Genomic DNA, 23,953 nt, shown 5'->3' with positions numbered 1-23,953 from the left:
AAACCACCAGCACTGCCACCACAAATTAATAAATAAATAAATAGTCCCACATCCCAAAAGCAATTCAATCATCCAGGGTGCTTCCTGGGTATAAAATCTCTGGAGCAGCGACATTTAGGAGGCTGTGGATCAGCTACTTTGCAGTGTCATGAAAATTTCATGCTCACTTGGCAAGGAAGTTGGTGAGTCAGGCAGATGAGCTCTAGTGCCGTCTCCCTGACCTGGATACAAACATAGACAGTTTCAGGTTACCACTGTGGGTGTACAGCTCGGAAAGGGAGAGACCCAAGTACTTTTAGGCCTTCGACACCCAAAGAGAGTGCGATTCAGGTGTGCAAAACCCGTAGCGATTTTTTTAAAATTTCAGCCCTGGTGCCCCTAAAATATAGTGGCCTTACAGATGGATTCTTGGTTTCTAAATGCAAAAATTCAAGTCCTGCACAGAGCATTCACCTGAGAGTAACTTTATTGCTGTGCTGAGACACACTGGTCCTGCTGCTGGCCATTCCTGCTGCATCCAGTAGCACTGTCCCACAGCTGCATGTTTCACCCGGTCTGCTCAGTGGGGCTGGAGGTGGCAGACAAGTGGAAAATGTGTCAACTAGTTGCTAAAGTTTTGAAGGATAACAAAAGCCAAGAGTGGGGGAAAGTGAGGGAAAGGAAAGAAGAAAAAAGCCGGTGGGCAGGTTTAGCTACAGCAGAACCAATTAATACAAAGTGAGACTCTGGACTTTTGAGTTTCTTTCAATTTTGTTACACCAAGTTTGCTATTTATTTGCTGCAGTCCTGCTGATGCTCCTGACTGTCACACCCCATGCTTTCCTGCAAGGCACCAGGACCGGTGCATTCACCTCCCAAACCTTTTCTCCTTCTCCGGTGGTCTCCTGCCAGCCCTGGGATGCTCCAGCCTTGAGCCGAAGGACTCGTACCGGCGCTCGCCAGACGATGTCACGCTCATCCCGCCGATGCTCCGCAGCCGGGCGAGATCTCCCGACCTCCAGCACTGCAGTGGAGGGTGCCTTCCGTCCTGCTGCATGAACGCTCTGCCAAGCTCTCCTTTTTGTACCAATCACGCAGCACAGAAGGGACCATTAAGGCTTTAAAATTTAATGAGCTCTAATAAAATCTCTCCCTGTGATATACAGCCTAAGCAAAGGCTGTGCTGCAGGAAGGTCACATTTGTGTATGCCTTTATATTTTTCCTCCTCTCTGCTTTAGCTGTACGTTCCCAATCACTTAAATAGCATTTCTGCAGCTTTTTGTTGTGGTGTTATTGCAGATTAACTCCATAAAGGTAGGCAGGTATCTAACTGCCACTTTGAGCCTAGCTAAAACTTGGGCATCTGCCCCTGCTAGCCAGAGTGTTTACATTTCTGACATGCTGAAATATGCAAACCTGCTTAAATCTTGGCTTGGCTAAAACAAGCATGCCTAAATCCTGCTTGATGACTGCTCAGCCCATGGAAACAAGTGGGAAGTCCATCCTCTCTTCTGATTTGACGAAGATTTCATCCTCTAAACTTGCAGGGCACAAAAAGCTTTATAAATGGCTATATCCTGTGTGTATAAATGGCTTTCTCAGCACACCAGTAATCTGCACTGCAAACAGATGCCACTGGTCTAAGCCCTCTCCCAGGCTGTTGGAAACCCAGACCAAACCTCTGGCTCCTATGGCTTATACAGAGCCTCCCATGTCCCGAAAAATTGCTATGAGCATCCCACAGATTGATCCTCTGGGGCTTGGTCTCAAAGTCTGCTGCTGAAGCTGTTCCCTGTTGTATAAATGATTAAACATTCATTGGACCAGAGAGCAGAAGTGGAAGATGTAATTTCCAGCCCTGTAGTCAGGACACTCATGTGTGTGATGTGGGAAAGTCAGGTTATAGGTTCCTGGTCCAGTGAACAGCTAACTAGCAGCACAAACTGGACCAGCTCCAGCAGGAGAGGCTGAGATCCCCCCTCGTAAGACCATCCAGGGCCTGCTCGTTTGGGCATTTCCCTGAAACAGGGGACAAAGGAAGTCAGAAGCCGCCTGCAAAATCTGCAAGCATCTTAACTGCCGATGTAAGAGCTGAAATCTCCCTGTAGAAAGAACCCGAGCTACCTCACATAAAGCCTGAAACATGAGCTGGGTCAGAAGGGTCCAACGAGCTCCACGTCTGTCTCCAGCCTTATCTGCAGGCAGGTGCTGGTGAAAGAGCAAAAATGCAGGGCAAATCCTTAATGATTCCTCCCCAGGACACACACTGGGCCATCAGAAGTGATGGACTTTCCCAAGTGGATATAAATACCTGGTCACCTCTCCTGGGTTCCCAAGGGTTATTCTTGCGCCTTACCCAGTTAGCTTATTTCTTATGACCTTAAGCCCCTCATCTTTCTTATTCCTTGGGGAGGAGGGCTGGACACACAACTCTGAGCTAGGAGAGCCCAGGCATGGCTGTGTGCCTCAGGGGTGGGCACAACAACTTGTCTGCAGGTTTACTGCCGTGCAGCCCCGAGCACCATGTGTGTCTGCAGACACCACCATAGCACAGACCTGAGTGCTGGTTCTGCATATCACCTCCAGAAGTGACACCACCCTCTCTTGTTTTTCACCTGATGCTTTTCTTTAATAACTTGGTTGTGCAAGAATATCTGGGAAGATTCCTTTTAGTGTCAGGTCGAGTTTGCTTATTTTGCAAAAGGAAGAGGAAAAAGTGCTTATTTTTGAAAAAAGTCTTTGAAGACTTAAGAGTTAGTTTCCATGCACTATCAAAGGTTGTCTGAATTCCCCAGTCTGTTGCACCAATTTTAAAGTGGAGGCAAGGTGTAGAAAGAAGGTCAGTATCTTTTATAAGTCCCTCTGGTATATTTGGACAGAAAGGCAAGCAGCCAGGCCTTGACTGGTCTGAAACAGAAAGCTCCAAGCTAAGTTTAGGAGCTTCTATTTCAGACCTGCAAAACAGTGGGAGTATCTGAGTTTGTCCAGATCAGTAGTTAAACTAGTAAAAAATAGTCCTCTGCAGACCTTTCCCAAAGGACATCCTTAGATCACCTCAGCTGGTGTGAGACTCCGCTGAAGCGAGTGGAGCTGCACAGATGTTAAAACACAGCAGTACAGAGGACACCAAGGCTCTCATGTAGGCTTCTCATCATGAAGGTTTTTAAGCACCTTTGAACATATGTTTGCAGCTCCCCTGACTTCAAGTCAAGCTCTGTGCTTAACACATTAAAAGGTGGAATGACTTAGCTTTAGAAGCCCTGGAGACTTCAGGGAGAAGTTGTTTGACCTCCTTGTGTCTCAATCCATCCAGAACATGAGTGAAAAATAAACAGCACCTCATTAAAAAAGAAATAGATAGTGTGACTGGCCTGAGCTTGCCTTGGTAAATAAATTACAAAGCCATAAAACTGCTTGAGGAGCTGCTTTGTCCCTTTGAAACAACACCCACTGCAGACACTCTCTAAACACATCGTGCTGGGGGTGATACAGAGTAATTGCCAAGGAGCTGTTATCATTATCTACCTGTCAAGCCCCCATACGATCTCCCTGGGCTTATGTCTGAGCTAAGGAGAAAGTACGAACCAGTGATGAGAAGTTCCAATAAACACCGAAAAAGAATAATTTACCCACGAGCTTTCCCAGCTGTCCTGGCCGCAAAAAAAAGCATCCCAAGCCCCAATTTTTTACCTGTATCCTTCTGCATACCCAAAGGGCTCACCTTGATAGTTCAGCTACCCTGGGCATTTAGGTGCTCCTGCTCTCAAGGCTGCTTGCTGGGATGCCCTGTATTTTCTTGGTAAATAGTAGGGTTTGTGAGGCCTGGCAGGATTAAGGAGCAAAACAGTCAAGGACTGCTGGGAGAAATGTCGGAGGGGTGATCTGGGATCTCGAGGGTTAAAATAAACAGCCAACCAAGTGAAGTTTGATGCTGATACGAGTCAATTTAAACACTGAGAAGACAAAATCAGTCTGAAGGAAGGTCAGTGCCTCTATTTCAGCACCAAATCTGAACACAGAGTGGAAAAGCTCCACTTGCAAAAGCAAAACATGTCTCTAGAAATGAACTTGTAGGGAGTTCCATGGAAACTGTAAAGTACCTCTAGTACATACAAGTAACATCCTGGCTTTTGAAAAACAATGGTAAACCCTTCTCCTTCTCTGGAGATATTCAAGACCGGCCTGGACAAGGTCCTGTGCAGCCTGCTCTAGGTGACCCTGCTTCGGCAGGGGGATTGGACTAGATGACCCACAGAGGTCCCTTCCAACCCCTGCCACACTGTGATTCTGTGATTCTATGTACCCAGGCAAAGCCCAGGTTTCACCAGAGGCTTTTGCGGATTTGCTACACCGCCTCAGTTATTTTGTCCATAGTCAGTTCCACAGCATGTCACTCTAAAGGACCAAAAGGGACCTGCCTGACACTGGCATCATTTTATGGAAGATATCAGATGGTGATTGCTACTCATGTAACAAGATTCAAAGTGGGGAAAGACTCCATATATCATGCGACCAGATGAAGCCTGATCCCCTACCACCAGACTGCTTCAGAAGCAAACCAATTGCACAGCGTCTCATCAAACACAGTGAACATTCAGCCCCTTGCCCAGTGCTGCATGGATTACCTGCCCATAGCCTGAAAGTCTCGTTCTGCCTATTCCCTCACCCCTTGATAGCCTCTGTCTTTGGGAATGCAACCTGCCGTGGGTCACATGAAAAGCTTATTATGGCCTAGACATTTCAAGCTGCATTAACAACTGTCCCTGTGCTGTGTCCCATAGACAAGTAGGACAGATACAGGATGTTTCCTCCTGCATGTAAACAGAAACCTTCCCAGCAGATCATGGTCCTGTTAAAGAGAAGATGCAAACTTGTTTTTTCAGTAGTTGCTGTATCAGTGCTTAACTAACATGGAACTGGAGAGGAAAGATACAGTTTCTTGGCATGGCCTTTCTACACAACCGCTAAATTCTTGTGTAATTAAAAAGAAGCAAGGAAAAAAACCCAGGCCACAACAAGCACCGTTTTTATTGCTCCCCCTATGCTTAATGAAGTCCTATAGACTAGAGAACTGTACAGACAAGACTCCTGAGCATGGCAGACCAGAGCTTATGGGCTGTATCCAGCCTGCTGCTGGCACTGCACACAGCCAACTGCTACAGCACACGACTGCAGGAGAGCTGTAAGGGATTCAAGTCACTCATTATCCAGGACTACAAGGCATTGGTACAGTGAGTGGAGAAAAACAACTGTGGCACGCACACTAGGTACCCAAGTGCCCTTTGTCTCGAGGAGGAGGTGTGATTTTGAGTGTCTTGTCAGCTCCTCTCCCTTCTGCTTAGCTGTGCGAAAAGCTCCATCGCCACCCAACATTGTAAGATAGGGATGGGGTTTGTCTTCGTTTTTAAATAGCAAAGCAGCTGTATCATGCCTCTGAAGGAGATGAGTTTGAGAAGCATTTGCAAAAGCAGCGAAGTGCTAATCTCTGCTAGGCAGGATTGTTTGAGGGCAATCGCATTTATTATTTGATTTTACTGTTTAGCATTGCATGATGTAGTTCATCTTGAGGCAGAGATCTATTGGAAGAAGTGCAGCAGAAGTGCAGCAATCCAGACAGAGAGGGTCAGTTATATTTACATGACATAAATATTCTATGTACATACAGTGCAGCGCAAGGAGCTGTTTGCTCAGGATGAGCTAAAGCATTTTGCTGGCCTCCTCTCATGGCAACTCATCGCGGGCCAGACCCTGTAGGCTCTTGCTCAGCAGGGTTTCTTGATGTTATCAGTAGCAGCAACATACCTGCAAAGGTCTTAGAGATAGAAACTTCCTTGCCTAAGCCACCCCAGGAGCCCTTGGAGTTATCCTGACACACACTGTTTTCAGCTAGGGCTTTTTGAGCAATCTGGATGACTTTATGGGCAGATTTCCTCAGGCTGGTATGTGCTGAGCTGTATTTAACTAATGGGACAGCTTGGAGTGCAAGAGGCTGTTCAGCGGGGACGCAGGACTGGCCGTGACTTTGAAATGTTGCAGTTAAGATCTGCACACTCCAGTGAGATAGTTAATGCAGTTAATGCGGTAAAGATCAGTGGGCTGTGCTGATTTACCTCAGCAGAAGCCCTTGATGTCTACATTTCTCATGGCTTTTCAGTGCTGCCTTTAAACTCTATTAATTCTAACCTTTAATCGCAAACAAACTGACTGAACGATCAGTTAAAGAAAAATCAACTATAAAGGGTCAAGAATTTAACCTGTCCTATCTCTATTACTCCCACGCAGATCTTTCATACTGGCTATTTGCATATGTTAAAATCTAATTTGAGTTGTTCGTCACATAGAACTAGGTAAGCCCACTTTTTTTTTTTTTAATGAGAGATGTAACTTCAGGGCACTATTAAATTCTAATTAAAAATCAGTCAAAAGCACCCTTCTCTTAGCGTTTGTGCCTGCAGCAACACTTCCACTGTGGTATCAAAAGCTCAGTTCATTTCTTCTTAATTAATTTTGCCTTGAGAAGCTTTAGGTTCTCAGACGACCTGTTGGATTTTCAGAGCGTTGTCTATACAGCATTGGTTTGTATGCAGCAGCTGCAGCCAAATGACATTCAGATCAGGAATTCCTACCCATGTAATCCAATTTGATACAATGGCTGCAGCCAGCCAGCTTTCAGGAATCTGAAAGACCCTTGAAGCTCACAACACAGAGGATATCCTCCCTGGAACTACTGATCTTGTAGGGATTTTCCCATCTCCCTATTCCCAGTGTGCATATTTTACAGTTGAAAATGTAGGTATATAGGTTGTTTGGGTTGGGTTTTTTTTGGTTAAGACCATGATGAATAAGAATCTAGACTTGTTCCTGACCCCCAGGAAATTTCATCTGGAAGTCCTTGAGTTGGCCAAGATTTTGTTGCTCCACCAGGCTCCTGAAGATGTGCACGTTCATTTTCAAGATAAGAATCCTGCAATCATGATCTCCCGCTGCAAATGATTCATTTCCCCTCTTGGCCCGGCTGCGTGCACACATGTCTGAGGGGGCTGACCGGTGCCCTGGAACAAAGAAAGGAAAAGAAGGGAAAGGGGTGGAGGGGAATAATCTACCCGGTCCCCCAGGGAATATTTTTTACTGGTCTAGGGCATTTTGACCTGAACAGTTTTCGTGATGAACGGAGCATAGAGGGGCTCAGGGTGGCCTGAGCATCTAAGCTCTCCCCAAACTCTACGAGATTGGTTTCACAGGAGATTGTGAACAAAACTTGCAAAGGCCTCTCTGGGCTAGGCTGACAGGGACATCTGTAGCTGCTGTCTAAGCCAGGAGGGACGTGGATGGTATAAACTTTCATTAGAAGCCTTTGTATTAAGCCTAGTTATCACAAGCAGACCCTGTAAATGTCAAAGGCAATAGTTCAAATCTACCTCCATGTGCATCCAAGTCTTCTTGCTGCAAGGCACAGAGATAGAGGGGTGTGACTGAGGGAGCTGTGGATGAAAAAAAGCAGAAATGGGGAATGGGAAAGGCTTAAAACGAGGTTTTTGGGCAATGTCAGCTTTCAGATTTCCTTCTGAAGAAAGTGAACAGAGAAGGGGAGAAAATTAAAAATAGAAGGAAAGGAAACCTTGGCGAGTGGATGGGAGCAAGGCGTTTTGTACACTGGGGAAAGCACCTCCTTTCCCCAGGGTATCCTGTTGTTTTCTTCAGCAACACTTTAGATAAAGCTTGCCTCTCCTTTTCTCAGATGCTGATTTGGGGGAAGAACAGCAGCTGGATATTTTGGCCTCCTCCTCTCTGCTGGAGATGGTGAGGGAGCTGAGCAAAAAAACAGACCAGGCATCTAAAGGGAGACCAGGTACGAATTATCCACTCTGCTCTCTCTTCTCGGAGCCTGTCCACACTGGGGTCAGCAGAAGAAGATCTCAGGGCTGAGGTTCTGAGCCACGTGCCTGTCCCTTCCTTGTTCCCAGAGCCACACTTAACAGCAGGCTTTAGTGATGGATGGATGGTTGGATGGATGGATGGTTGGATGGTTGGATGGATGGATGGCTCCACAAGGCTCAGCTGGTCTCATGTACATGATGTTGAGGCCAGGACAGGTTAAAAATCAATCCCAGGTTTGGTCCACATGCTCTACAATTTGATGTCCTGACATATCATACAGCACCGACACTCAACGCCAAGAAGCTACCAGCTGAGATAAGCATCCAGTTGAGTTTAGAAAGCTGCAACCTGGCCTGGGTCTGGGAGAGCCGGTCACATCTCTTGCTGTCCTCAGCAAAGAGTCAAATCTTGATGCTGCAGTTGTAGATGGGCTAAGTCAGTGTCTACCCTTCAGTTGTGACCAGTGCTATGCTGGACCAACACAGTCATGTGAGTCCTAGGGAGAAGAAGCTGAAAGTCTCTTCATTTTGGATTTTGAGGTTCATTTGGTTTTGCCGACTTTTTGTTACTGAAATGCAGAAGACCTGAACCTAATGTGCCCCAGAGACATCTTCGTTCAGATGTCAAGGACCACAGAGGCTATGGAGCTTGGACAGGAGAAGACAACAGGAAAGGAGGGTTGGGGTCTTACCTGAGATGTAGGAACAAAACTGCCCTGACTTCCCATGGAGGAAAAAGCACAGCACAAGACTATGCCAAGGCCATAGTGGTACAGAGATGGCAAATTTGGAGGGGAAACAGGGAGGCCCTTGCCTGCTCCACGTGGCAGGAGAGGACTGTTTTTCCTGATATGCTCTGCGATCTCACAGCTGCCAGTAAGAAGATCGTAAGGGAGCACACAGAAAGGCCTTGGGCAGAGTGTGAAGAGTGTGAACCCATGGGCTGTGTAGCAAATGAACCTGAGCAGGCACTATAGGAGGGGCATCTGCCTCACACCTGGTGTGCACGAACAGGCTGACTTACTGCCTTTGTGCCTTCCCAGACCGACTGTTTCCCTCGGCACTGAGTGCTCATGAAAGGGGAAATCTTCTGTGCTCAGGGAGCCTTGGAAGAGGTTAGCCAAAATTTCAGGTGGGGAGGTGAGCAAGGCTGCAGGCTAGTTGTAGCAGGAATTCCCTATATGTTTGAACCTAGCCCCTTTTATTCTGCTGTCGAGAACACCTGGCCACAGTGCTCTAGCTGCTGTCTGTGCAAAACCTCCTGGCAGAGAAAGCAAGTCACTTGTGAAAGACTTCCTAAGGGAAATGCTTACATCCACCGAGGTTTAGCATACTGGAAAATGTACAAAAAGGAAAAATTCTTGTATAGGACAGAGGATGGCCTGGGTAAGATAAGCAATGTTGTCAGGCTCTCAGAGCCTATCTGTTTACTTACACCACATTGCATCGAGCAAGGGTATATTGGCACCCTTCCAGCCTGTACCTCCTCATTTGCATCTGGGCAGAAACCCGTCAAAGAGACTAAGCCTTGCTGCAGAGCTGAGAGCACAAGTGGACCTTCTCCCTCAGCTCCTGCTCCCTTTCCAGTCCCTCTTCTCCCCTCGTCTCCCTGCCACCCCTTTCCCCAGCTGGCACCAGGCAGAATGCGGCCCTTGGAGTACGTGCCTCTGACCACCCTGCCTCCAAACTGTTTCAAGGCTGAGCACTCGGTGCTCCAGGATTACTGGGAGTAAGTTTCCAAGGAATTCATTTGTCATATCTTGCTAAATACATGGGGGCTGATAAGAATCTTCATTCTGCTTCCATAAACCCTATAGATGCTGTATCTGGTGTCTAAGCAGTTTCTCACAAGAACACACAAGTCACTCATTCTTCTCCATAAAAGCCGGAAAAGACTGCCTGGATCAGCTGTTGTAGCTAATGCTTGGGAGGGAGGCCTCTGCACTTTCATTATCAGCAGTCGCCATGAAGTGTTGGAAAGGGAGGGCTCAGCGGCACAGCAGGAAAAGGGTTTCATATCTGGAAATGATCTTGCAGAAGTCTCTTCTAGGGCTGAAATTCTTGGCAGGAGACTTTCATCTGAATCCCTTGAGACAGCAAGGCAACAGGCTCTTGTCCTTTGGTAAAGCCTGGCAAGTTTCACATATTTTTGAAAAGCAATAAATTTTTTTTTAAAACTCCGTATGACAGGAACCGAAAAAGAATACGTCTAATCCCTTTTTATGATGGACATAAACCAACATATTCCACAAGTGACATCCTTGATATTCTTCTTAGGAACAGGTCTGGCTTACATCTCCAGGGCACCTGAAGACCAGGTCTGTAGACACCTAATTGCTGCTGAAATCAGTGTGATTTAGTTAGCTACTTTTAAACATCTTTTCAAATCAAGTCTGTGCTGCCTTGCATGTGTTAATACATATAGGTCATAAAATCTCTATGAAGCAAGACTGTATTTCAAGGGTTGGGGTACAGGAACAGAGCAACTGATGGTCACATTTTCTGAAGAGCCTGGAGTAAATCACAGCTGTTTGAAAATTCTACCTCTGCAATTTGTCCAAACTCTGGGAGAGAGTCTGGGGGTAACACTCACATCTCCAGCCTCCCAACTTGGATTTCACAGGGCCGAGCAGGCATCAGCTAGAGCTTGTTAGCTCCAATAGTCTTTTAATTTTTCTATTATTACATATACTTTTTCCATTATAGAAACATCAGGCATTGGGGAGGGTGGGGAATACTTTTGTGCTTCAAGTAGGTCTTCACAAAAGGGCTAAAAAAAAAATCCCACAGAACACCCAAGATAACATTGTCGGCTGTAATATTAGTAACGCACCCAAAATGGAAAACATTCTTCTTGTGAAACTCTCAGGTTGCTGCTTTGTTTGCTCCTTATTAAGAGTTAATAAACAAAACTGTTTGGGTTAATTTTGTCATGTGTACTGTGAGTTGCTAAGTAACATGGCTCCACTCTGCCTGAAGTCTGTGTAGTGAGACAACTGAGAGAGGCATTAAAGGGCTATAAAATAAATGGGTTGAATTGCGTTATGGTGTACCAGACGCTGGCTTAGCATTTGGAGCGTGGATTTTCTTTTTCCTTGCTTTGTTTTAGGTGGAGAAAAACCAAAGATACAGAGCCCACCTGATGTATGAAGGGCAAAGAGCAGGTTGTGCTTTTGGCAGGTGGGATGTTGTGCAGCTCTCACTGGGAGATGATGCCTGCAGATCTCTGCCCATTGCTGAAATCATTGCTGGGCTGGGGGTGATGTTCAGAAGGAGGGCGGACACCAAAGGGCCGAGGAAGACAGTGGGGAAATTGTCTCGGTTGCCAGAAGACCTGGGAGGTTTATGCCCAAGATGTCTGAGCAGCAGCAGGCTGAGTTCTTCATGTCTCTGGAAGGTCCTACATGGTGGCCTGTCACAGCAGGGAGGACACACCACATGCTGTGTATGTCTGTGGTGCCATGGGGGCTACAGCCCTGCTAAGTTTCCCTGCTGCTTTCCAAAGAAAAGCCTCCCTGGGGTGGCTTTTAGTTCCCAGTAGGGCCAGGCAGGCCAGGCTGCACAGAGTTTCAGGAGCAGGGCTGGGAGAAGGGAAAAGCTGGATTCAGTGGTGACCATGCGAGATGCTCAGAGCAGAAACCTGTCATCTTTGAGGGATGGGGGAAAGGCAGTGATTTTGCAGCAGATTTCAGACAAATGGACTTCTCTTTAAAGTGATGACTTTCACTCTCATATGAATGTAAATTGAGAATTATTTTCTGCAGACGAGTAGAAAGGAGGTACTTTGTGTAAGGTCTAATTTCATACTGAAAGCAACCAGCGGAGAACAAGACACTATTTTAATAGCAGTGGAGATGGAGTATGTTGCTGGGCTGGCAATTACCAGGGAACACTCTGAAAGGTTTTATCACATCTCTTTTGTTTAGTTTGCAGGCATTGTTCAGTTTCTGAAGAAATCCTAATTTGCATATGAGAATTTAAGTCTCTCAAACGGGTGTTAGCAGCAGCGTAGTTTGTCTCTGCCTCAGTCTCCTCCTAGGACAGGTTGCTCTCAAGAAAGAGGCCTTTGGGTTTGGACTGAGGATCGTAAAGGAAGAATCACATACATGTTGCTTAGGACCATTTTGTTCCAGTACTGGAGATGCAGTCTGAATAAAGCAAATCATTCTAGAAATATCTTACATTAGTCCTTTTGTAGAGTGAGCTATAAGCTTTCAGGCTATGTCACAGCTTTCAGAATTATTATTTTGGTGCAAAGACTGGTGTTTTCAGGATACAGTTTTTCAAATGTGAAATCTCCCTCTGAATTCTGTGACTTTAATTAGTATCAATTTTGCTGCAAATCAAGCAGAGATTAGGGAAGAGGGGAGAGAAACGAAATCCAGGAATACCAACCAGTCAAGGCAGATGCTGGAGGAAAGTGAGCAGTGAAAGATTCAAACTTTTGGGGTTTCCCACATTTCTCAGGGCTAAACTAATATTTGTCAGCATGGAAAAAACCCGCCCAAAACTCTAAAACTTCCTTTTTTTTTGGTGAAATGTGGGTGATAACTGCCAGGTTTAGGAATCAAATTACTTCTTCTAGAATGTATCTAGAGCTATTTCCTTCCAGTAGCCAGTCAGATGTGCTCCAAGCGCCTGCAGACAAGAGAAGAGAGAGCTCCTAGCACCAGGTCTGGGGTTATGGTTGAAAGCACCAGGTTTTCACTTCCCAAGATCCTACCAAGAATGCTTTAAAGGATACACGAAGTTCATTTATGGCTTCTACAAGTAGAAGTTGGGCAGGATGCATTTCACACAGCTTATTTGTAGAACACATATAGGTGATGCATATACAGTCTATTCTGTTTTGCCTGCAGTGCCTGACATAGTACTGTCTGACAGTGAATCATACAGATTCAAACAGCTCAGTGTACCGCAGATTTAAACATGTAAGTGCCATTTCCTCTTGTCCTCAGTCCAAGGGGTTGGTGGAACATCGTGTTAAAATAATAGGGCTGCTATTAATAAAGCTGGCAGAGTCTGTATTCAGCACTGCTACATGACAAAACACATCCGTGAGGCAGAGGTTCTCATCTGCTGCCACAGACAGCTAAACCCAGCCGTGCCGGAGCTGCCGACACGCTTCTCAATCTCACTGGAGACACTGTAGAAATACTGAGACGATTAAGGCAAGACAGAACAATATAACTAATGCAAACCGGGAACTGACACTGCTTCTTAGAAATGCTGTTGTGTGCATTTCTGCTGGTGGAAGGCAGGCTAAATCACCGGCACTATGTCAGCGGGTCGCCTTATTTGTACGAGATTTGCTGTGCCAAATGGATGCCTGCTCCAGGGAATACATAGACACCTTCAGGCCTCAGAAAGAGGGGAGATGGGGGACGCCTCTTTTGAACAGGAGTGTCTTGGGAAAGTAGCAACCAGAGCAGGTTGAGGCAGCGGGGTGTCAGGACATCGACAGCAGACCTGCCATCTCCCAACAGGAGGAGGAAGTGTGAGTGACGAAATGCAGCGCAGCCAAAGGATTGTTTGAACGCTGTTAGTCAGCTGAAGGTGTCAGGTGGATCACAGATACTTCTGATTGCACATTGTATATGAGTATTTTAAGGTTAATTATATTCTGATCTGGAAGGGAAGATTTGGTGCCATGGTCTGCAAGGCAGAACTTCCCCAGGCAGGCCATAGATATGTGAGTAACAAGCACTTGCTGGACCAGCCAGTGGGAGCCAGAAAAAAAGCCTCAGTGAGAACCTGAGGCCAAGATTCGTTTCATTTGGCTGTAAGAACTTGAGTGCCTAAGCACCATGGCTTCCTCCCAAGAGACATATTGGGAGACACTTAGTTCCCATGGGAGTTGTGCTTTTGGGAGGTCTGGCTCCTTCCAAGTTGCCTTTTGGCGTTGGCACCGTGGAGAATGAATCCAGGACTGACCAGCACCTGAGCCCACACCAGGAAGATTCCTCTCGCCTCCTCTGGGAACAAGGTTTCTTCCCTGGCAGTTGTGTTCTGCCACTTTTCTACCCACCTTTACTTTCACTACGTCCTAATCGTGCTCTTTGCTGGAACTCCTTGACACCCAATCTCCCTCACAAAATGCTGACTCAGGAATGCTAACACCGAGCCTTTGAAACCCTGATATTTCAAAACTAGTTTTTCCCTCCCCACCCATCACAGAGAAAATCAGTAGCTGCCATATCCCTCCGCTTATTTGCTTCCCAAGAAAGACAAGAAATCTGCTGCTCCGCTTGTTCATCCTGTCTTCACCTTTGCTTCCCACTGCAGATGGTCCCACCCATCTGGTGCAGATAGGTCACACAGGCATAACCCCATTTAAATTAGGGCTTGAATGACACTTTAAGTGACACATAGGCCTCTCAAGGGTCCTGAGATGAAATGAATTTCAGTTCATTGAGGGAGAAGTTTCTTTCTGAGAAAACAAGAGGGAATTGAATGGGGCTGTGCTTTGCTACACGGTGCTGAGGTTGATATGGCAACAAAGGTTCTAAAAATGATGAAACACAAATTATATTCTCCTGCTATATAAATAGCTGTGTCAAGTTGTTATGGAAACTGTCAAGTAAACTGGGTTAAGAAGGGCTACTTTTTCTGCTCTCTTTTGCCAAGGCTTTCTGAAACAGTTGTACCAGTGCAGTACAAGAACAAGGGCCTACGAAAACTGGGTGATGCATTGATCACAGAGTCTCTGCAAATGAGGTGGGATGGCATTACAGCCTCTGTGCTCTTGAGAGGCTGGGACTTTGCAAGTAGAGCTGCACCTGATCCATTCCCACAATATACTGGTGGAAGTCATGATGTGGTCTCACCAAAATCTTCTCCTGGAGACCTTGGAAATGGTGCTCTGTGCAGACACTGTCATGATTCAAAGCAGGGGTGGGAAGATTTTTTTTTTTTCTGAAGGCCCAGAGAACACAATTAGGTGAACGCCAGGTGGAACTGCAGTCACAGCTGTGCACAGAGTAAAGCACTTTTGGGGCAGACAGGTGGAAGAAGCTTCCACCAAGATTAAAAGTGTAATTCAGTGGATTTTGAAATCAATGTACCAGCTGTGAATCAGAGGTGGCATCATGTATCCTTTGACGGGAATAAAAGAAGGTGAAAATCAAAGCCAAAATGTTGAATTGCACCTTGGGTACAATCTTTTGTCTTAAAGATATTCCAAGAGTAGATAGACGCAGGACATCCAAATCCTCTCTGAAGGATTCTTCTATTCTTCAGTCAAGAGATTGCTTTGACATCTTGTTTTCAGACCCAGAGTCTTTTGTGAGCTGCACAAAGGCATCATTTGAATTAACCTCTCCTTGTGAGATGCCCACTGTGTTATATTGTCGTACGGGTGATTATGAGATAAGGCACTTGTTCTTGATTCGTTTTAGGTCTTCAGGAATTTTCCAGTAATGAAATGCAACTTGATCTCTTTGAAAGATACCAGGCAGGTAGATTAACCACTCACCCTATTAACGCTGCCCCGTTATTGTCACTGCATTTGTCCAAGAACATAATTCAAGCAATATAACTGTTTATGGTATGCACAGCCTGCTTATCTTTGTTTCCACTGACACAGTTATCTGGCACCTATCCCTCTCAACACAATCAAGATTAGAGTCAGAGGGAATGAGGTTGTTGAAAGGTTTCCCTTTCATATTTCCAACGACATGATAACAAAGAGAATTTTAAAAGGGTATTACCGTGTTGATGTACAGCGGGTATTCAATCCCTATAAAAAGCTCTCTGTCGTACATTCGATTCACCTTTCTAGAGCTTAGCAGTCATCATGCGGAGTTATGCCACAAGGGGTTAGTGGAATGTACTTTGTTCCTTTGTATAAATAGCTAGCTTTTAATAAGGAGCATGCAAAAGTATGCAGAAGTGAACAGGATGTTAAGACTGAGAAATCCTTTTCCTCTGGAGCTGTGCAAAAAAATAAAAATTTCACGCATACAAAGGAAAGAAAGTAAAACTCAGTAAGTTGGCTTGGTGCCAGCACTACAAAGAGGGGCAAGAAAAGGACAAGAAAAGTTCCCTTTTCTCTCTGGGACCAAATTTTTGCCTTTATTTCTTCAGTGAAGAAACATTGCTCTTTGGTTGACAAAAGAATATTATGTACGCACAGTGGGGAAAGGCTGCAGCTCAGGGGTCAAATGGTAAAAACTGCGTCCTGCAAATCATTTTTGAAAGCTGAATAAGTTGCACTGTGCTCACGCTGGGATGCAGCTCCCGCAGAGAAGGACCTGCCCCAGCTCCAGGCCAGGTGGACAGTACTGCAGGGTGGGTCAGGGGAAAGAGAGGACTCCTCCAGCTTCTTGGTGCTTGCTTATGAAGCAAGAGATACTGTTCATGTCACACTCGACTACCATGTGGCAGGTGGGGGAAACCACAGTCAGGGACAAGGAGGACACTCTTGTGGTCCAGATGAGGGGTGCAAGCATGGCAGTCAGTCCGTCTGCACCCCAGGTCTCCATCTGTCTTGGCCACGTCAATTGTAAAGTCCCCAGATGATGGACTGTTTCTCCCTGTGGGCCTGGCACAATCAGGGCATGTTTCTGGTAGTAATCTCCGAGTCCTATATTGTATAAATATATGCATAAGTAATGAAAAGTGGTGAGGAAGAGGGTCAGATGCTGTGGAGATGGGCAGCAGTAAAAAGATCTGGGATAGATTAGTAATGCAAATATTTCTACCAAGTGGTAACAGCTTCTGAAGGAGGGAACAGAGAATAAAACAGAAGTATGAATCAAGCACACAACTGGGAGAACGAAAAGCTCCTGGTAAGTGGCTCCCAGCCGAGAAAATGTTCAGGCTAAGAAAGGAGGAGACCAATGTGCAGTCATGGGGGCAGCAGTGCAAGGTGTTTCGAAGTGTATTTTATATGACAGAATTGGGGATCCAAAGGAATCCAGAAAGGAAGTATCACCCTCTTTATTCACTGGAAAATGCAATGTCTGTCCTTCCTCAGATGGCTACAGCCCTGGTAGGGAGCAGGGGAATGAACTCTTCTATCTGCACCCGGTCTGGGGCTTTATGGTCACCCCGGTAGGGATTTCAGTCCTGGCATGGGTCATGGCAAAGGGCCCACATGAAATAGTGTACCAATTCTTCTTGCCTTCCTGCCAGTTTGGTAAAGGGGCTAGGACAATAATGAATCCATCCTTTGTGAAGGCATGAATATTTCTAAGCTACTCTACAGCTTCATATTCATCTATGCTACTTCTCTAGGCTGAGCTCCTTGTGGGATTATGGGTGCAGGTGATACATGGCATGAGAAATGCTGGGGTTTTTTAGCTTTTGTAGTATGATTTTTGTGTGGAAACTGGCGGAAAGGAGCTAGACAGTCTTATGCTCCTGAAACCTGATGAATCAAGACTGACTCCGTGGTGCTTCAGACTGGGGGTCAGCTGATTATAGGAAGTACCTGCAGGATTACATCCAAAAGATGGGCACTTAGAAGCCCTGTATACCGAGGTTACAAGTTTCTGTTCTGAAGGAGGCTCAGTGTCTGAAACTTATTCCTAACTATAAAAATGGGGAAGACTGGTAGAATTAGTGACATACCTCTAAATGAGGACAACTAAGTGCAAAGCGGAAACAGAACTACTGAACTGAAGTGAACTGAGCATTCACGTTTCCCGTGTTTTTTCACATCATTTTAAGGGAGACCTCAGTGGAAGAGGAACTCAGTGACAATTCCTCAGAAGTCAGATAGGTCTTAAGCAGCTCCTGAGGGAAAGAAAAAAAACAAAACACCTCCTGCATCTCAGGGCACTGTGAAGTGCTTTTCCAGTCCTTTCCAATTGCTTCACATTGCGTGGGCTGAGCAGTGATTGGGAGCTCTTATATTTTAATGCCAAGTTCCAGAAAGACCTTTCTCAATGTCTACTCCACCTTTGTTTCCTCTTTTCTTTGTGGTTTGGGTCCACCCAGACTCATAAGCCAAAGAAATGTGGATGGGCTTATTCACTAGACTTCGCACTTGAACTGCTTCAGACATTTTTCATTCATTCCAATACTCCTTGGAGGCATTCATAACATTTTTGCTATTTTTTTCCACAGCCTTACATGTATATACATTGCACTATCAGATAGGGTAAGAAGCGTTAAAGAAGGAGTGTGCTTGCTCACGTCTTTTAGGTGATGTAAGGCAGAAAGGTAGCCCTCAGCTCAACTCTCCGTAGCTCTGCAGTTGCCCGGAGACTGCCCAACTGCCCAAGGCAACACGTCTCCAGCTCCCCAAGCTCCGTTCATTTCTTAATTTTGTGTTCTTCCTGGTACCATGGTTCCTCCTCGAGATCAGGATGCACATCCCAGTTTCCTGTTGCTTTTATTCCCACTCAGTCTGTCTCGTTTTAGCATTTTATTTCTGCACTGAAGCTGTCACTGGGTATGTTCTCAAGCATACTTTGTAAGCATCTGTGGAAATGTGGTCTACTATCCCATAAACATAGGAAAAGCTGGCCCTAGAGAGTAGATCCGTGATCCTTGCTGTTTTCTTGCCTGCTGGGAGCTAAAAATCCCTTGTCAAGTCCTCCTGGGAGATACGGTACCTCTCAGAAATCTCATCCCCTTTTTTCTTTTTCCCCAACAGTGGAAATGCTTTACATACTTTGCAGATGTGTAAGGCTGTTACGTAAAGCATCACATGAAGGCAAGGGCTCTTGCAAATAATAAAACTGCAGGCTAGTTGAAACCGGCCCCCTTATTTCATTTTCCTTAACAAAATGTAAATCTACACCCACACAAACTATGCGTGCTCGGAGCAAAACAGCACATTCTGCAGCGAGGAGGGAGCCAGCCTCATCGAGGGGCAGCTGCCTCGCCACGCTCCTTCTCCACTGAGCTCGTGGTGCCTTTCCACACCAGATTCAATCAGCCTGGGCATGGGTACTGGTTCTGGCAGAGGCAGCGAGGTGAGGAAGTGGCTTGCCCGTCCATAACTCATCAGACAGCCTTCCTTGAGGATCTGCCCACCCCCGTGGGCTTTGCAGCTGTGGGCTGGAAAGTGCTCAGTCTGTTTTCCTTCAAGCAGCCTTTCACATGTCCAGGCAAACTTCCTGCTGGATGCACTACGCTGACACGGGCATGAGCGCAAGGAACCAGAGGGGCGGCATCTGTCCAGCCAATGTTCATCCTGGACATTCTCCTTTTCAGCAGCCTGGATCTTGTGGCCTCTTCCCTGCTGGCTTTCACTGGAGTTGTCCCACTTTCATGCTAGCTTGCTTTTCCACCACCCCTGGGTCTGGTTTACATATGGAATAATGATAATAACTCTACCTTCCATTACCCCCTCCAAAAAAAGAAGAGGCGTAGCAATCTAGGAGCGACACCTCAGTGGGCATCTCAAAACCTCTGCCACAAAATCACTGCCAGAAAAGCAACCAAGTCACAGGGCAACCTGCAGGATGAGACATTTCTCTAATGCGATATCCTAGGAAACTGCCTAACATGACTAGCTTCAATAAAATTAATTGTCTATTATTCAATTAAAAGTAAGGAAGTAAAGACACAAAAGCTTATTTAATTTCTTTCTGTCATCAACCTATATAATCTCCAGTTTAATGAACCTGATGTGTTGTCTTCACATGAATAGAGAATTTTTCCTCAGGCCACCTACTCTAGTCATCACTGGGGGATGGGGAAATCTCAGCTCCATTAACACAGGAGAAGTCCAAAGGTGCTGCTTTGCAGATGGGACAGGACAATTCCCCATTGCTATTAAAGCGCCTTAACTGGAAAGGGCGCATTTGGGCTTGCAGAGGGACAACATAGCCCATTTTCTAAAAGCAATAACTTCTTTTTCTCACATACCTTTTGTTGCCAATTCATTTCCCCTCCTCTTCCCAGAGGTGACATGTTTTATGTGCAGTCATTTCATAATTCCCTGCCAGGTCCCAGGAACTGCAGTGTGGACAAAGACATGCTCATGAAGAAATCCTTCCACCAACCATCGATGCGTTGGCTCAAATCCTGTCTCCAGAAAAAGTGCACAGAAACTCTGAGCCTCGTACTCTGTGGAGAGCCTGCAAGATGAGCACAGGCTTCCTGCAAGCCACTTCCCTGCTTCTCCCACTTCTGACACCAGCCCGAGGTCAGTCTTTGCTTCCCTGAAGCTGTACTTATTGAGGCAATCTTAGAGAGCCTCACCTGCGTGGTTGTGCCCCATGGAATCACCAACCAGGTCCCTTTCTCTAGTAGAGTTAAAGAACATAATATAAACTGCTTCTCCATATTTCCCGCACCTAAACACAATGCTTCTGGTCCGGTTGGAGAAGATGGAGTTCAAAAAATGGTCAGTTAAATTCGACTTGAAAAGGTACAGCCAGTGGGAACAGGACGGATAAGGAAAGGCTTTAGTGGAGATGGTACACCAGGGAATCCCAGGTGATTCAGACCCTGATGGAGCTGGTGGTGGCAGTTGCAGTATTTCTACCCTACTGCAGCACTGAAATAGGTCGGCAAGGATCACCAGTCCTAAAAGTCTGTCCTCCACTTTGGTCTCACTTGAATCTAACCTCCATTTCTCCACGCTCAACCATTTGTTCACATGTTGCACACACATGTTTCTTTACGTACTTGGTGTGCATGCCTTTACCCTGTGCTTGTAACCCCCTGTCAGTCCTGTGGACCATCCTGAAGCACACACTCTGGTTTGTGGAGGCTGTTGGGCCAAAACAGCAATCCTTAATCTTTCACGATGCTAAAGCAAAGCTGCAGCACGAAGAGACTCCCTGGCGTGACAGCCCCATCCTTCGTGGGGATCTCTCCTACCTTCGTTAGCTTTATATGATGTTACTGCTCAGCTGCAGCTAGTGTGACACTGGCTCCTTTGTGTGACTGGAAGGCTTTTGCGCATCAGCCAAAATGCAATGCTAAACCGATCAGGATAACAAGCTGCCGACTGTGAATGTGTGGTTTCTGAAAGGCGGGTTGTATGCTATTTATTTCATAAGTTATTGCAAGTATCTGTTGGTGGCTAGGCCAAAGCCAAAGGCCAGGTGGGCTCGTCCTGGGGGTAGGTGTCCTGGTCCACTCAATGTCAACTGGACAGCACTGGACACTGGCCTCTGTGAGCAGCTGATGGAGAAGTCCTACTTGCCAGCTGGGAGATTTATACTGGTGGATGGTGAGAGCTGGTCACTGCAGTACTTCTGCCTCTTATGCCTTTCCCGTGCCTTGCTCCAACCCCGCCTGGTACAAGAAACAAGAGCCAACCTTTTCGGTGCAATATTGTGGAAAGGGGAAGCAGGAGTTGTGGTGACTCAGAGGATCCCTTTTCCCAGACAAGGTGTTCTGGTGGGATTTGAAAGCTCCTTTCCAATGGCAGCAGTCTCCTCTGCCACTGTGGCTCCCAGAAGTGTGGGTCCCAGAGCCTGGGAAGCACTTCCACTCGGACCTTCAGGATGAGCCTGGCCTGATGCAGTTAGAGCTGTAGGAGGGACCAGGCTTTTCTTGTCCCTCACCCCAAAAATAAATCAGAAATAAAGCAAAACAACAACAACAAAAACCAGAGGAGTGGAGGGCTTGCTCGTGAGGCCAGGCTCTGAGTCTGAGGAGAGAGGTCAGAGAGTCTGAGGAGAGAGGCCCGTGAAGCAATCATCAGAAATTAGGAGAGCAGATGATAAACTGGCCAATGTTCCTTTAAGTCAGCATCCAACTTTGCCTGGCCGTCCAGCCAGCTCTCCGGCATTTGAAGCACTGTGCAAATGAAGATAATGTGACATGACATCCTGTTAGGAAGCTCATTAATTGGTCAAGGAGCAGTTGGGATGCAGCATTGCCGAGGATTTTGGCATTGGAAAGGCCATCAGCAAAGGCGGCCAGCGCTGTGGGTGGGGGCTACCTCCCCACGCCCAGGGTGCAGGGCTTGTAGTGGCTGCTGTTAGAGTGGGAGAGTGCTGATCATCGCACCTTGACCTCCCTGGGTGTTTGATGTGTGGCCGAGCGGAGGCTCAGGCAGCCCGCCACGGGGCTGGGGGTCACTGCAGGAGGTGGAGGGTCCTGCACCTTGGGGGATTCCTGCCATCCAGGGACAAAGACCCTCGCCTGCAGACTGTTGTTATGGGTGGTGGTGGCAGTGGCTGGGTCTGCAGGGTCCTCTGCACATCTGCCACCACCTACAGCCCCACCAAGCATCCTGCTTTTCTAAAGCAGTAGGGTCCTGATTCAGAAACTAGGCTATTTTTGATGGAAATAGGTGTTTAGTCCCAAGCTCATCTCTCTTGGTCTTTTCTGGCAGCTGCTCTGAGATGTAACTGTCGGGTTCCTCTGTGAGGTGGTCAACGGAAGTTCTGGTTTTAAGCTGCACATCTGAGAAACCATTTCCCCAGCTTTTAATAAAAAGGGAAAGCTAGTTAAATCTATCCATCAGGAACTGCAGTTACAAATGCCTTGTGCCCTAGGCAACTCAGTTATCATATCCAACTCCAACATCAGCCCTGGGCCAAGCCTAACCCCCAAATTGAAGCACCCCAAGAAGCAGAGCAGAGCAAGATTTGGGCTGTGTGATGTCAGATCATTTCTGCTTGTTTCCAGTTTGGTGGAATTGTGAATACCTCCTCTAGCAACCACCTGACTACTGTAATTTTGGTCTAAAGCATGTGACTCCAGTTATCTTCTCTGAATTAAGATGTGTATTGCAAAATGTAACATTTTTCTCTGTGTGGCCTAGAAAAGCTTATTCATGACTGAGAATGACTTGACACCTTTCTGGATAGCAAGACTACATGTCTCTTAGTGTGCCCAGTGGGAAATGTACATTACCAGTAAGCTAGCATGACATATCAAATTCTGCTCCCTGAGTAGAGCATATTAAAATGCCATTTTTATATCCCAAATTGTATTTCATTATGCAGTCAGTTTCAGTTTTGACAGTAGCAGTGCACAGAATGCATTTCATATGCTAACTAAAACAGACTTTCTTTTTGCTAATCTGCCGAAAAAATATTATGGTATATCTAGGACATAATGTTTCTGGAGTGAAAAGAAAAGCAGCATCAGGAATGTAGTCTGTGATCGTTGTTTTGGGTGCTGATCGTAATCGTACACTCCGCTCAAGATGAAGTGACAGACATTTCACCCAGTATTACTAAAGAACCATCCCACTTTCTGAAATTTTGTCTCACTTATAATCAACTCCATAAAAACACTTGCTTAAATATCTAACACGCAGTTGGACTAGATGGTTGTTGTAGGTCGCTTCCAACTGAACTATTCTTTTCTACAAAAAATAATTTGCTAATTCAATACGTTTGTCTCACAGAAAATGACACATTTTTCCAGATGACTTTTAACGTTCCTCAGTATTTCTTTGAAAAAGGAGAAGAAAAGGTGAACCTAGGGTTATAGATTACTCTAAAACATATTGAAAATCTTTTTTTCTGTAGAGGGGGATGTGGGGTTTGGAACAGGGCAGAGCAGAGACCATTTCTCTTAATGTACATTGGCAAATATGAGAGATTGCATTAACTTTGTTTTCGTGAGCTGGTCTCATGGCCTGTGTTGTTTGCTCACTCAGGGAGGGAGGGGTATAAAGTACCATCGCACCTCTTGGTATGGGCAGCAGTAGGACAAGCCGTGGCAGCAGGGAAGTGACGTGTAATTGCCACCTACTTCATGAAGTGGTTTTTCCATATGCCAGCAAGCCCAGCTGGAAGTGGGTATAACGGGCATCCAGATCCAGCAAACGCTGCCTTCTACCATCACAGGGGACAAAATCAGGAACCAGGGTGTCCTTTAGGTGTCTCCCAAACCTTTGCTTTTAATACTGCTGTCTAAACCCTGCTGTTATTCAGGACTGCCTGCAGCCCTATCCAAAATGGCTTTCCTATGTCATCTGTACCTATGCATTTGTCCATAGTTTGGCCTGAAGGCACCCTGCCAGGAGGTCATGTGCCTGTTTTGGGTGTCCAGCAAGGGGTTCATTCCTTGTGCTATAATCTCTCCTAGCTACCTCCTGCTCCTGGCTTTTAAGCATCATTTAGATACTGAGCAGTACAGCAAAATAAAAAAAAATCTGTTTAAAAAGTAGAGTTATGTTAATATGTGACTGACGAGTGTGGCCTGTAGTGTGCAGGCGGTACCA

At 46.1% G+C, this 23,953-nt stretch overlaps 1 protein-coding gene across 2 annotated transcripts in view; it reads right to left on the bottom strand.

The window, feature by feature from the left end:
* Positions 1–23,953, bottom strand: part of GPR132 (G protein-coupled receptor 132) — an 87,060-nt gene that overhangs the window by 35,654 nt on the left and 27,453 nt on the right. Inside the window, exon 2 of one of the 2 annotated variants that reach the window (XR_012764595.1) lies at positions 5,828–7,032. The exons of the other annotated variant lie outside the window; for it this stretch is intronic. The gene's annotated coding sequence lies outside the window, so the exon portion shown is untranslated. Of the gene's footprint in view, positions 1–5,827; positions 7,033–23,953 lie in introns of those variants that run through there. 2 annotated transcript variants of the gene reach the window in all.

This window comes from Opisthocomus hoazin, chromosome 7 (assembly GCF_030867145.1).
Source record: "Opisthocomus hoazin isolate bOpiHoa1 chromosome 7, bOpiHoa1.hap1, whole genome shotgun sequence".
NCBI classification, from domain to species: Eukaryota; Metazoa; Chordata; class Aves; order Opisthocomiformes; family Opisthocomidae; genus Opisthocomus; species Opisthocomus hoazin.
Note: the sequence above shows the minus strand (reverse complement) of the source record. Positions and strands in the feature narration are given on the sequence as shown.